A 12,597-nucleotide genomic window follows, 5' to 3' on the forward strand; every position below is an offset into this window, starting at 1 on the left:
TTTCAAATGCAAACTTTGGTGGGGATGGTGTGGCCTGGGATAGCATGCAGGGGAGGACCCAATTTAATCATAACAGGTTTAAAGAAAAAAATATGCCTAAGGTAGTCGTAAAACAATAAGTAAAATTTTAAATATATAACTGGGAATAGAATGTTCAATAAAGTACTGAACTTTGTATAAGACAGTGGTATTTTCCAAGAGAAGAAATGATGTTAAGCTATAATTTGAAATGACATTAAGCCTTAATATCCTATAGAGAGAAATATTACCAAAATCAGGCTTAGTAACATTGACTTGCTATAATTGTTAAGACATTCTAGAGCTTACAGTTAAGGCAAATAAAGGATGGGACAGAAAGGTAAGGCAAGAAGGTTTTTCTCTTCGGAAGGTGTTCTCTGCAATGCTTCTTAGAAATCTAAGTTAAATTAGATTAAAAGGACCCTATTTGTCAAAGATGATGTGTAGGACGGAACTTGGCTAGCCATGGAGAAGACATGCCAAGTGAAACTGAAAGTGTTAAAGCAATAAAGTTGTAAATGTACATTTGCTTACCTATCTCCAGTTTAAAACTTGATATCCTGTGGGTTGGGGAATAGGAGTTTGGACTCAAAATGATTGCTAAGGAGTGGTGTACAATTTAAGACTATGAGACTCCAAGAGTGAAGACAGAGCAAGCCCCATTACCCAGAATGTAAGGGTAAGTCTCTGCAGAGTCATTTAACAGGCTTTACAGAAAAAAAAATTCCAAAATTGAAGAGATGAGAAGCTTCCCCTGCTAGCCACACCTTATTCTTTAACAGAGAGGGATGGAATCAAGTGCCTTCTCACAGAGACTTGCTAGAAATGAACACCCAGAGAAAGGAAAGCCTCCAAGGGTGAGGTTTATCTCAAAATAAAGAAACACGCATATTTTTAAAGATCATGGAATAAAAGAGGCCCTAAAACATGTATTGGGAACTTTAGTTTGACCCAAATTAGAGGCATTTTTAATACATAAATACCCCAAAGGAATACCAGTGAAAGGTGCACATATTTTAAAAAAAGATAGTGTTGTGTTGGAAAGAAGAGCCCAAAGTTAAAGAAAACCAGGATAGCAGGATTTTTAGAGTGACATATGTTTTTAGATACAATTACATGGAACAAACTTGGATCTCAGGTTTCTTTTGTAGGGGAGTCAGGACAGACCTCTAGAGAGCGTGTACCCAAGGGCCAGTGTCACCTGGAGAAGTTGAGAAATGAGCTTTGCTGGAGTAGGCAGTTTGGTCTTCCCACAACTTAAAATAAGTCAGAAACCAATAGGGCTCTTTGGTGGCCCTGAGGGGGGTGTTGGGGGGCCTCCTAGAGAAGAGATACTCATTCCCACCAGGTGGGTTAGAACATTTGTATGTTTGAGGTTGGAAGTAAGTTATGGAGATTCTTTCAAAGTCTCAAAGAAGAAGGTACTGTCATATAACAGTTTAGAACAAAGTTTCCATTCCTAGACAAGTCTCTGGGAATTTCCAGTTGGCTGGCAGTCCCAGGAAGAAAAACACTTTTAATGCCTTAGTGTACAATGTATGCCTGGTCGCTGACTACCGCAGTCAGGAGTCACCCAGGATCCCTGGTTATTGATCAAAATAGTAATACGTCTATGGTCTCCTCAAAGCATCTGGAGGGGAAACTAAATCCAGGAATCTGTCCCTTCTCCAGTTCAGGCCAACTGGTAGAACATGCTGTTGGGCTGCACACTGAAACCAGGTGGAGTCTTCAACTATGGACATTAATTTACTTTCAGACCCATTCAACTTTCAGGACACAAGTATTACAAGGTATCATAATATCATATTATGAAAAGACTAGGAAATTATTTGTCTTTCATATCTGTATTCTTAAGTAATAATAATAAATATTTATTGAACACTTTCTATGTACCAGGCACCTTGCCAAGCACTTTACTACATTGCATTTAATCTTCTCAATAAACCTTGGAGGTTCTATCTATCCTATTTATAGATTAGGAAATTAAGACTCAGAGTAAAATACACAACTGCTAATGGTAAAGCTGGTATTCACATCAAGGATTATTTGACTGTGGAGACTATGATTTTGGGCACTACAGCTTATCACATTCTTTAATTAAAATATGCTTATAAATGTGTGAGATGACACCAGTTTACTGTTCTTAACCGAAATGATTTTTTCCAAATTCTGGGAAATGAGGAAACTCAAGTTTGCTTCATCAGGTACTGGTGACACAGAAAATCCAAGGTATCTTTCAGTATTCTTTTTTCTATTGTCCAAAGTCCCAAATAATAGGAACGTATTGATAATTAAATCTTAACTTGTATCCTTTCTTAGGCATTAAAAATGAAATAACTTAGTGACTCTCTCTTGAGACACTGTAAATATCTAGCAGATTTCAGTTTCTTATTTTAGAATTCAAAGGTCACTTGATTCTGCTAGAAAACCATTACCATAGTCCTTTTTACCCCCACAGAGGGGGGAAAAGTGTATTCTCTGGGCAGCTAACAAGCCTCCTTAGTATAACTAGATAAACAGAGTGTAAATAAGAATATACCCTCAGACACAAATTCCCCCAAATATTTTCAAAACAGACATTTCTCATCCCTTCTTCACTATCTTATCAGAACATTAGGACCTTCAACTTTTGCATTTTATCATTTTTGGTAAACTCTTTTATTTGAAATATCTTAGTTTGATTCTTTAAGACAACCTTTTATTAAGCATTAATTTTGCACATATGTACTATAGATATTTGCATGAAATTAATCTGAATAACCAGTCAAAACTTTTTCCTAACAGAAAAATAAAGCATTAGGTAAAACCATATATTTTTTATTCACTTATGCCCAATTTTAAGATCTAAGTATAAACATCTTAGAAATAAATTTTTACCTTACTTAGAGATCTGTGCCTTTCAGTTGAATGCTGAGTAGTCCATAAGAATAAAGGTTGAATTCAGGTACGTAGGAGAGGGAAGGATTAGGAATGCAGTATGAGGCAGAGAGTAAAGTCTATGATATGTTTGGTTAATTATCTATAATAAGTTAAAGAAACCAATGATGTTATGCAAGACTCCACTCCTTCTTTCAAATTAAACCCCACCCAAATAAGGATCAGTGTATTTTAGAAGTCCAGAAATCACAATGCCCCATTACAGATAATATAATGGAGTGGCAGAACACTGACCTATGGAAATGGTACACTGCTCTGATCTCCATGCTATGCACACCAGTGGTCACATCGGCAAGAATCATGATCCATGGAGTCTTATGGGGCGAGGCTGCTCTATGACCTCCACATCCAGAGCAAACCTAATCCGGTTTGCTGCAGAGTAATAAGGAAAAGTGTACTTCGGCACCCCTGGATGGCTCTATGACCTCCACATCCAGAGCAAACCTAATCCGGTTTGCTGCAGAGTAATAAGGAAAAGTGTACTTCGGCACCCCTGGATGGCTCACTCCCGTATCCCCAGCAACTAGCACCGTATCTACTACATCATCTGCCTTCGGCTCAGGTCATGATCCCAGGATCCCAGGGTCCTGGGATCGAGCCCTGCATCGCATCAGTCTCCCTGCTAAGCAGGGGAGTCTGCTTCTCCCTCTGCCCCTGCTCGTGTGCTCTCTCTCTCTCTCTCTCTCAAATAAACAAATAAAACCTTTAAAAAAAAGTGTGCTTCTGGTTGCAGTGGGTGTTGACAGTTCTATGAAAAAGAACCATAACCCTACACAAAGTCATAACTTACCTGCATCTACAATTCACACTGGCAGTTCTGGTTGCTAGAACACCCAAGCTCAACAAAGTTGGCTTCAGAGAAAAGCCTTCTTTGTAAAGACTTACCTGAACTCTTGGGGGACAGCTTAACAGTGTTTCTCCTTTACATTATCATATCATATTATGAAAATTATTGGGTATTTCCTTCTCTCTCTGTTTCTCTCTCTCTCTCTCTCTCTCTCTCTCTCTCACACACACACACACACACACACACACACACACAACTTGCGGTAGATACCAGGATCCATGCTTTACTCACTCCCGTATTCCCAGCAACTAGCACCGTATCTACTACATACCTGCACATTGACCACTAACTGGTCAGTATTTGCTTGTTGAATGCATGGCACAAAAGTTACAAAGTAAACAAAAAGATACTTTACCAAGACAATAGCTTTTGCGCATTACTCCCCACATCTACTTTGTCCTCCTGCCACATGGAGACTGTCGGAGCAGAGGACAGGGTCCATTTGGAGAGCTCCTTTCCCCTTCTTTCCCAACTGTTTCTTGCTCTTCTTCTACTCAGGAGCTGTCTTGCGTGAGACTTGTACTACCCACTGCAAGTTGAGTCAGAGGTCCCTGCCCCACTCCCCGAATCTCGAGTCACCCAAGCCAATTTTTATCATTATTTAGTAAGATCAACTGTGACAGAAGATCAAACCAGGACTTCTTTAAAGATGCGGGCAGTCCCAGCTTTTACTTCTCAGCCCCCAGGGCTGTGTAGTTCCCTGTACATTACAGCCACGCTAATGTTAGGTTAAGAAATAGCTAAGATCCCAAAGCATACACATGGGGAGGACAGGCTTTCACAGAATCTCAAAATAGAAGAACTAGATATTCTTTGAACATTTTTGAAGTTTTAGGATGAAACACCATTTACACAAAAAGATATTTATTATGCAGAGATTGTTCAAGCTGAAGCAAAAACAGAATTAAGGTTTTTAAAAATATCAACGGCTGAGGGTTGCTCTGAGGTTTGTGTCACAGGGAAGGTTACTACAACATTTATACCACAATTGAAGACTAAATGGGTGGTTTTAGGTCACGTACCTCTCCCATGTGATGTATTTGTCACTACCTCTCCAGGGAGGGGTAACTGAAAGGAAGCAGGGTGAGCCATTAGGGTCCTAGGTAGGGAAGCCCAGAGGACCACTGCTCCGAGAGGTTTAGCTATTAGGCTCTGAGATCTGTTTCCATTCCAGGTACCTGTTTGGGCTCTCCCCTGCAAAGTTCTTCCATGATGTCTTCAAGTTTCTGGAAGGAGAGCTGGCGTATGGAACACTGTTAGCCTTGATTATATCTGCATGTGCACCTCCACTAAGGCTCAGAGAAAATTTAAAGTAATGTTGGCATTTAACACTCATTAAATTTGCAAAAGTTCTGAAGAAATAAAAGTATAACTGTCATGTAATTTGAGGATGGGAGAGTAGCTGCTGGCTGAATCCTCAGAGATCAAATAGGGCTGAAATTAATAACCCAACTGGAGACTTTCAATTGTCAAAACACTGCAGAAGAAAGTGAATTTGATCTCTAAAGCTGAAGGGTAGACAGACATGACTGCAATGTAAAAGATGTTAAATTGGTCTGAGAGGCAGACTAGGCATTACGGTCTTCATATATTAGGCGTTTGCTAAATCAGTTCAATCAATATTTATTCCTAACAAGAAACAATCTCCTAATATCCCAGCTGGTAGATCATTTGATCTGTTAAATTCACACATTTATCTTCCAAGATGCTGAATGTGCTATTTGTCATCATTTGTGCATGTCGTCCTTTCCTGGTCCACGGTTGCTACAGAGCTGCCACATCATACTCGGGGGCTTCTGATGGCCTGCTTGATGCTTTCTGTGACCTCCTCTTTGTTTTCTCTGTATTTCTACATGTCTCAGGTCTAGAACAGCCTCAACTACCTCAGTTTTGTCGTGTCTTATTCTTTAAATTGCTTCCAAGTGCTTTTACAAATCCTAAAGGATCACTCAGGGAAATAGGCAGGATAGGTTACCTCCTGCCTCTTTTAGGATGAGGAAACAGGTGCTGAGAGTGGACAAGTGATGCACCTAATGAATAAGTGTCAAAATGAGCCTCACACTAGATATCCGCCAGTCCCCTGACATATCAACCCACCTTTTGACTCGGGCCATGGCTGAGTCAACTGCTGGCTGAGCACAGGTGCTCTTGACGGCGCTGCATCTCAGCTATAGCGTGTGTATCTCTTGTTTGTTTCAGGGACTCTCTGCTTCCTGGTGAGAATCCTGAAGGAGAGAAAATTAACACTGTCCAGTGTTTATCGTAACCTGTAGAGGTTGGATTGTTCCTCTCTCCTGTGTCTACGATTGACAGTTCTGAAGGGTCTCCCCACCAGAACTAAGCCCCAGTTGCCCACAGGGATAGCCAACTCAAGCACACAGCCTTGGGTCAGCTCTCCTTCCTCCCTTGTTTCACTCTTCTCAGGGGCCCCTCCCCTATTCCCTGGGCTCACTTTCCAAAGTCAACCACTTGCATAAAAAACTTATCCCAGGTTCTGCTTCCCGGTAGAACCTAAGTTACAACAGGCTGCAAACACATTGTTTTGATTTTCTAGTTCATTCTTCTTATTATCCTATTAATCACCAGACCTAAAGTTCAATACTCATCTTTTTTTCTATTTACAAACAATGGCTATAGATCTATATACGTATAACCCCTTTAAGCTCTGTAGAGACTTGCACACATTAGGTGCTTAGTAATAGGATACTGTGGTTACCTTGATGGTAGTGATTGTTTAAGAAGAATGATGCATATGTAAATATGAAGAGATACATAAATTGCTCTTCTACAGATGACTTAAAAGAGCTGGAAGTAGCTATCTTTACTCAGTGACATTTCTAGGGTCAGTTTACAAGAGTTCCATGTCTGTAAATCTTCCTGGCTGGCTTCTTTTTATCTCACGTTTTCTAATAAGTAAAATTTTAAGGTTATGGCTTCTTCTTTTAGATATATTGATGGCTTATTTTAAATAGTCTCACTGAATGGAAAAAATAGAATGATGTCTTCATAAATTTGAGCTATAAAGCAATAATATCAATGTTTACCAGTTTTAATTATATATCCATACATGTGTTAATGGAGGTTTGCCTCATGAATTTTATAAAGATGGAACATTATTATACATATTTGTTTGTTTCTGGTACACAAAAAAGCATCACATACCAACATAGGATCACGAAAAACCAACTGCTGAATGTCAGACTATTCTCGATTTGGAAAGGACAAATTTAAGCATAAATAACAGTATAAGAGGAACAATTCTATTCAGCTTGTGCAGACTATCAGGTCACAGTGCTTTTTATAAAAGCCAACAAGGTCATTTTATAATATTTGGCAGATGCCAGAAATCAAGCAGCCTGAATGAGAACATTGCTCTGATCTCTGGTACTAAAGACGGAGATGCAGTGTGTTAAGGTATAAATATGAAGAAAAGAAGCCAAAACACAGCTTCTGGAACTTAGAGCTATTGATTGAAATATCTGTCACTGTGGAACGACCGATGGAGGTTTTGTTATGCGCTTCCTAAAGCACATATATACAGTCTACATACAGTGGCCAAGGAATCCATTTCTTTCAAGCCGTAAAATAGAATTACATGTAACAATTATCAGTCACTATTCTATGGGCTAAATACCAGAGTTATCCATATGATGAATAACTTCATGTAAGTATTAAAGAACTTTTAAATTGTAGTTTGTTTGAACACAAAAAGTAACAATAAGTCGTATCAGTTGAAAAATAATGACATGAAATCTGTTTCCATAATTGCTTTTAATGTTTCAGGGGAAAATATGTATATTCAATTTTTAATAATTCTTCTCAAAGCTCTGAGCAATTTACTTTTTAGTCAGAAAGTAAAATATCTTTGTTTCCATAAGCCCATCCTTTGACTTCCTATTTCACTAGAATATAAGTTCTCCTAAGTACATTATCATGGCTTTCCCCAATATTATTATCAAAATTAAATTCATATTTACATGACTATCTTGGTAAAAAAAAAATTTACTAAAGTACTTTAAGTAATTTTGCTTAAAATTCTAGATGTTGACTTGGCAATAACCACTAATAGCATATAGTCAGAAAAGAGCTAGGAAGTTATTAGAGAGCCACAATGAGTGAAAAATAGAAGACCTTACAAATGGCCACTACAGGTGGCCACATTTTAATGGTGCAGAGGGCCAATGAGACTCAATAGGATCCAATAGGATCCATGACAGAAAAAAATCTTTCAAGCCCGTGGTAAGACTAAGGCATCACTACCAGCAGACAGGATGGACTTTATTGGATATGCATCACGAAGTCTTCACTCTGCAGGAAATTATATACTTGCTTTGGAAATGGGGCAATTATGCGAAATGTTAATGAATGCTTTCAGACAAAAGAAGTGTCAAAATAGCAAAGTAGGATTGGATTTTTTGAGGAGGTTAATTTCTAAAGACAGCATATAAAGCAAAACACTCACAAAGTCAGAATTACCTCTGAAATTTCCTTATGAAAATCCCTTACCACATAAGAAACAGAGACAATCTCGAGTTCAAAATTTTTACCTTTTGGATTTTTATTGTTAAAATACAGAAATGGACTATTATTTCTTTAGTTTAGATGAGTATTTTTCAGTTGAGGATCCAACATAGCTGGCTTACATTTAGGGTCTATGTGGTATGAAAAATATCTATTTAAAAGCAAATTTTTCCTAATTGCTATGAAATAGTTGCACTCAAAATTATGCAGTATGACAATTTTGGAAAGTCACAGAACACTGGATGGAATCAATTACCTTTAAGGTTTGGCAAGGTATTTTTACTCACATATGAAAGCAGTAGTACTTGAGGTTACTCCCTACTCTAAGCTCTGGGTCTATGAGATATGGTCATTTCTATAAGGAAGAAAGTAGTCAGGAATATTGCTCCACAATAAAGAAAATCAGAAAAACCCATGGCAAAGTGCTACATATTGACTTATTGCTATTAAGACTCTAGGTCAGCACCTATGCCAATCACCTAACTTTGAATTCATAGTTTGAATTTTTAACTCGGCCTCAGAATTGATGGTCCTCTGACATAGGACTGAGTCAAAAGTTTGGGTCAGTTTTGAGTATAAATTTTAGCAATGGAGAGATCTACATTTGAACCTCAGAACCACATTTTTTAAAAAATTTTTACTTTGAGATAATCATAAATTAGCATGCAGTTGTAAGAAATAATACAGAAAGATCTCATGTACCCTTTACCCAGTTTCCCTGGAACATCTTGCAAAACTAAAGCACAATATCATAACCAGTATATTAGTTTGCTAGGGTAGCTAAAACACAGTACCACAGGTTTGGTGGTTTTAAACAACAGAAATTTATTTCCTCACAGTTTCAGAAGCTAGAAGTCTGAGAACAGGTTATCCACAGGGCTGGTTTCTTCTAAGCCTCTTAGCCTCAGAAGCTGATGTTCAGGTGAGCGGAACACCTCAAGGTGTTGTCAGAGATGGCTTCTCTTTGCTCGTAGATGGCTGTCCTCTCCCTGCATCTCCATAGTGTCTTCCTTCTGTATGTGTCTGTGTTCAAAATTCCTTTTTTTTTTTTTAAGAATTAAACTAGTCATATTGGATTAGGACCCACCCTAATGACCTCATATCAACTTTAGTACCTTCTTAAATGCTCGATCTCCAAATATGGTTACATTCTGAGATACTGGGGTAAGAACTTCAACATATGAATTTGGGGGGTTGGTGGCGGGGGAAGGAAGGGGCACACACCAGTTCAGTCCTAGTACAGCTAGGATACTGACATTCATACAGTCAGGAAACAGAACACGGCCGTCACCACAAGGATCTCTCATATTGACTTTTTGTAGCCACATGCACCTTCCCTCTCTCACCCTCCCTAACCCCTGGCATTCACTAATCTGTTCTCCATCTGTATAATTTATAAGACTCTGGATCTTATTTTTATATTGTATTTTAGTTGGCCTTTTCTGACATAGATCCAACAAGGGAAGGCAGGGGATGCCATTTCATTATTGCCGAGTAGAGGTGGAAGTCCAGGCTCCCACCTGGTCACCACTGTCCTGGGTGGGGGCAAGTTTCTCCGTATTGCCTAGAAAGGATGCAAGTCTGTTTCTGTTCAGCTTTCCCTGACACAACCCCAGTGGCAGGGTGTGGCATTTTCTTACAGCCTCTAGAAGGTGGAAGTCTAGCCTTTCCACCACAGTGTTTCTGTCATGTTTGGCATGAATAGAGAGATTATTGTCTAAATCTGTCTATCTTGCCAGGTTTCTTCTTTCCTGGTCTTTTTAGTAGAGAGAAAAGGCTTTTGTTTGGGCCTTTTTGGTCTATGCCTGTTGGCATTTCTGGGTTGCCAGCCTCTTCAGCTTCAAGTGTAGGATAGATGAGGCTAAAAGAAAACCCAGGGAATTCTCCACATTGTTGTTCCTTGAGTCCTAGGGTTCCTTGTCTGTTGTCTTTCTTCTTTCTATTTTTCAGAGCCTTGTATTTGTTTTATATGAAGTGTTCAGGGGTTTTCTTGTGCTTCGTGGAAGGAAAAGAGATAAGTACTTCCACTTGATCTTCCTGGAAGCAAAGTCCTTCACTGTAGCTCTAGCTATTTGATCTTTTTACCAGTTTCCTTATCTCTGAGACCTAGAAAACATCTACCTGGTAGGGTGGTGCAGGTGAGCAAACAAGACCATTTGTAAGGTGCCTGACTCATTACCAACACTGCCGTCTCTTTGAAATGAAACTGCGCTACCAGTCACCTGATCTTTCAAGTGCATATTACAAGACTTCCTCTGAATCTTCTAGTTCCAGGGAGACTCAGTATCTGCCAGACCCCTATATTCTCTTAATATCATTTCTGACTCTGCCCCTGGAGTTGGCAATTTTGCCCTGTAAAGACAATTGATCTTGTTAGCAAAGCTCCTAGCACATAAGCATCTCAAATGTCAACTCAAATTCAAGTTCCTCTTATATTTTTGTGATTTTACAGTGTGTCTTTGGGCCAATCCTCAGCAACAGGGCCATTTCCTCAGTCACAGAATAGGGATAACACTTGATATCTTCCTCATAGGAACAGAGTGGTTACACAAACAAACACTCTCTTCTAAATAATAACCTCACCGGTAGCAAAAAATTGGGGAGCACACTACTGCAATACAATAACAACACTGTCATTATCACCAGTGTTACCGTGTCTTTACTCGCATTTCCCCTATCGTGCCACAGCAGAGTGAACGAGAATTATAGTGAGGCCGGCAGAACAGATGTGGCGACAGCTACCAGCAGAGCCAAGGACTATAGCAAGGGGAAACTCAGGACCCCAGTGGTCACAGATCGCGTTTTCCTTGACTGTAAGATAACAATAGAGGTACATAGCTAGGGTAATGTATAGACACAGTCTTATTTCTCCTACATTAAATTCTTGGATGAGAGCTATCCATAAGCAAATCTATAACATTCCGAAAGCATATAATTTATTGGGTGAAGACCTCTAACTTTTCATTAATTTTAGAACTTTATAACAATGGAGTACACAATGATAGTTTCATTAAGTTATTAAACAATTTACAGTTTTAGAGCTGGAGACAATTGCAAGTTACACGGTCAAAACCCTGAGGTTGACTGGTTCAGCTTTGAGGTCCTAACAAGTCAAAGTCATCTGAAGGTAAAGATTTTTCTCATACATTTTGAGGAACTTCAGGTATAGTGATTTGATTGCCGCCCCAGTGATCTGTTTAAAATATTTACATTTCCTTAAACACAGTAAACGAGCCAATCTAACTTTCACATACCTATTTTTCTGGAAGATATAATTTTGTCAGAATCTCCTTCCCCTCTCTGGAAGGGACGTGAAGGATAAAATTCCTTAAGAGCAGTCTATTTTATATGAAGATCAGATGTCTTCCTCACTGGAAATGTGTTTTGTTTCTGCGTGTTGTAGAAGGAACTTTCATGGGCAGAAATAAAGGTTTACCATCTCCAGATGAATCAGATGCACCCTCATTTATTCTTGTCTCCTATCATTTGTAGAGCTCAAGTTTACTCAAACTAGGATTATATTATTTCGGCTGCTAGGGAATGTGAAGAATGTCTCAAAACACATAGGAACTATTTACTTCTCTATTAAACACAAAACAAAATAAAATAAAACAAAAATTTCCTTGAGGACAGAAGTCCTATTTATTACCTTGTCACCCTAGCACCAAGGATACTCATTGCCTAGTAACTAATAAACATTTACTGAACAAAAGGGATGTGAAAGGAGGAAAACAAACAAAAGGAATAACTCAAGCAATTACTTTAAAAGTTACAATGTAATCAGTGCTCAAGTTGAATGTTCTAGGGGAGCAAAACATGTAAAGATTGTATAGACTATATTAAGGAAGATCAGATTTCATTGTTCAACCCTTGAAAAATATGGGAAACTGAGGCTGTGTTAGTCACAGGACAAGATGCAGGGACAACAAGATTGGGGTTGTGGTTTAGCAGCCATTGGTGGGACTATCAGGAGAGGGGGAGAGTTGGGGCTAAAGTCTTGCAAGTGTCAGTAGAAAATTTTTTTGTCCTTCAGCATTTTTCACAAGAAAAATAACGTAAACGGGAACCTTAGAAATGCATGTTTCTATTTTCCAGTGGATTGAATGCTGCCCTACTACGAGAGCATTAAAGACAGAGCTTGGAATTTTGACTCTGGGGGGTGGAAAGGAGCAGATCAGAAAAGATCAATAGAAAGAAACACAGAGCTGTAGAAGAACAGGATATGGGTAAACCAGAAAGAGATAAGCATTTTGTTAACATCAAGATTGTTTGAG

At 38.9% G+C, this 12,597-nt stretch overlaps 1 long non-coding RNA gene across 1 annotated transcript in view; it reads right to left on the reverse strand.

Annotated features, from left to right (window-relative positions):
* The window catches only part of LOC125281457 (uncharacterized), a 68,682-nt gene that overhangs the window by 16,650 nt on the left and 39,435 nt on the right, over positions 1-12,597 (reverse strand). Inside the window, exon 3 of the long non-coding RNA XR_008957379.1 lies at positions 5,900-6,027. This is a non-coding gene — a long non-coding RNA (uncharacterized LOC125281457). The remainder of the gene's footprint in view (positions 1-5,899; positions 6,028-12,597) is intronic.

The sequence above is a fragment of the Ursus arctos genome, unplaced genomic scaffold, assembly GCF_023065955.2.
Source record: "Ursus arctos isolate Adak ecotype North America unplaced genomic scaffold, UrsArc2.0 scaffold_4, whole genome shotgun sequence".
NCBI lineage: Eukaryota > Metazoa > Chordata > Mammalia > Carnivora > Ursidae > Ursus > Ursus arctos.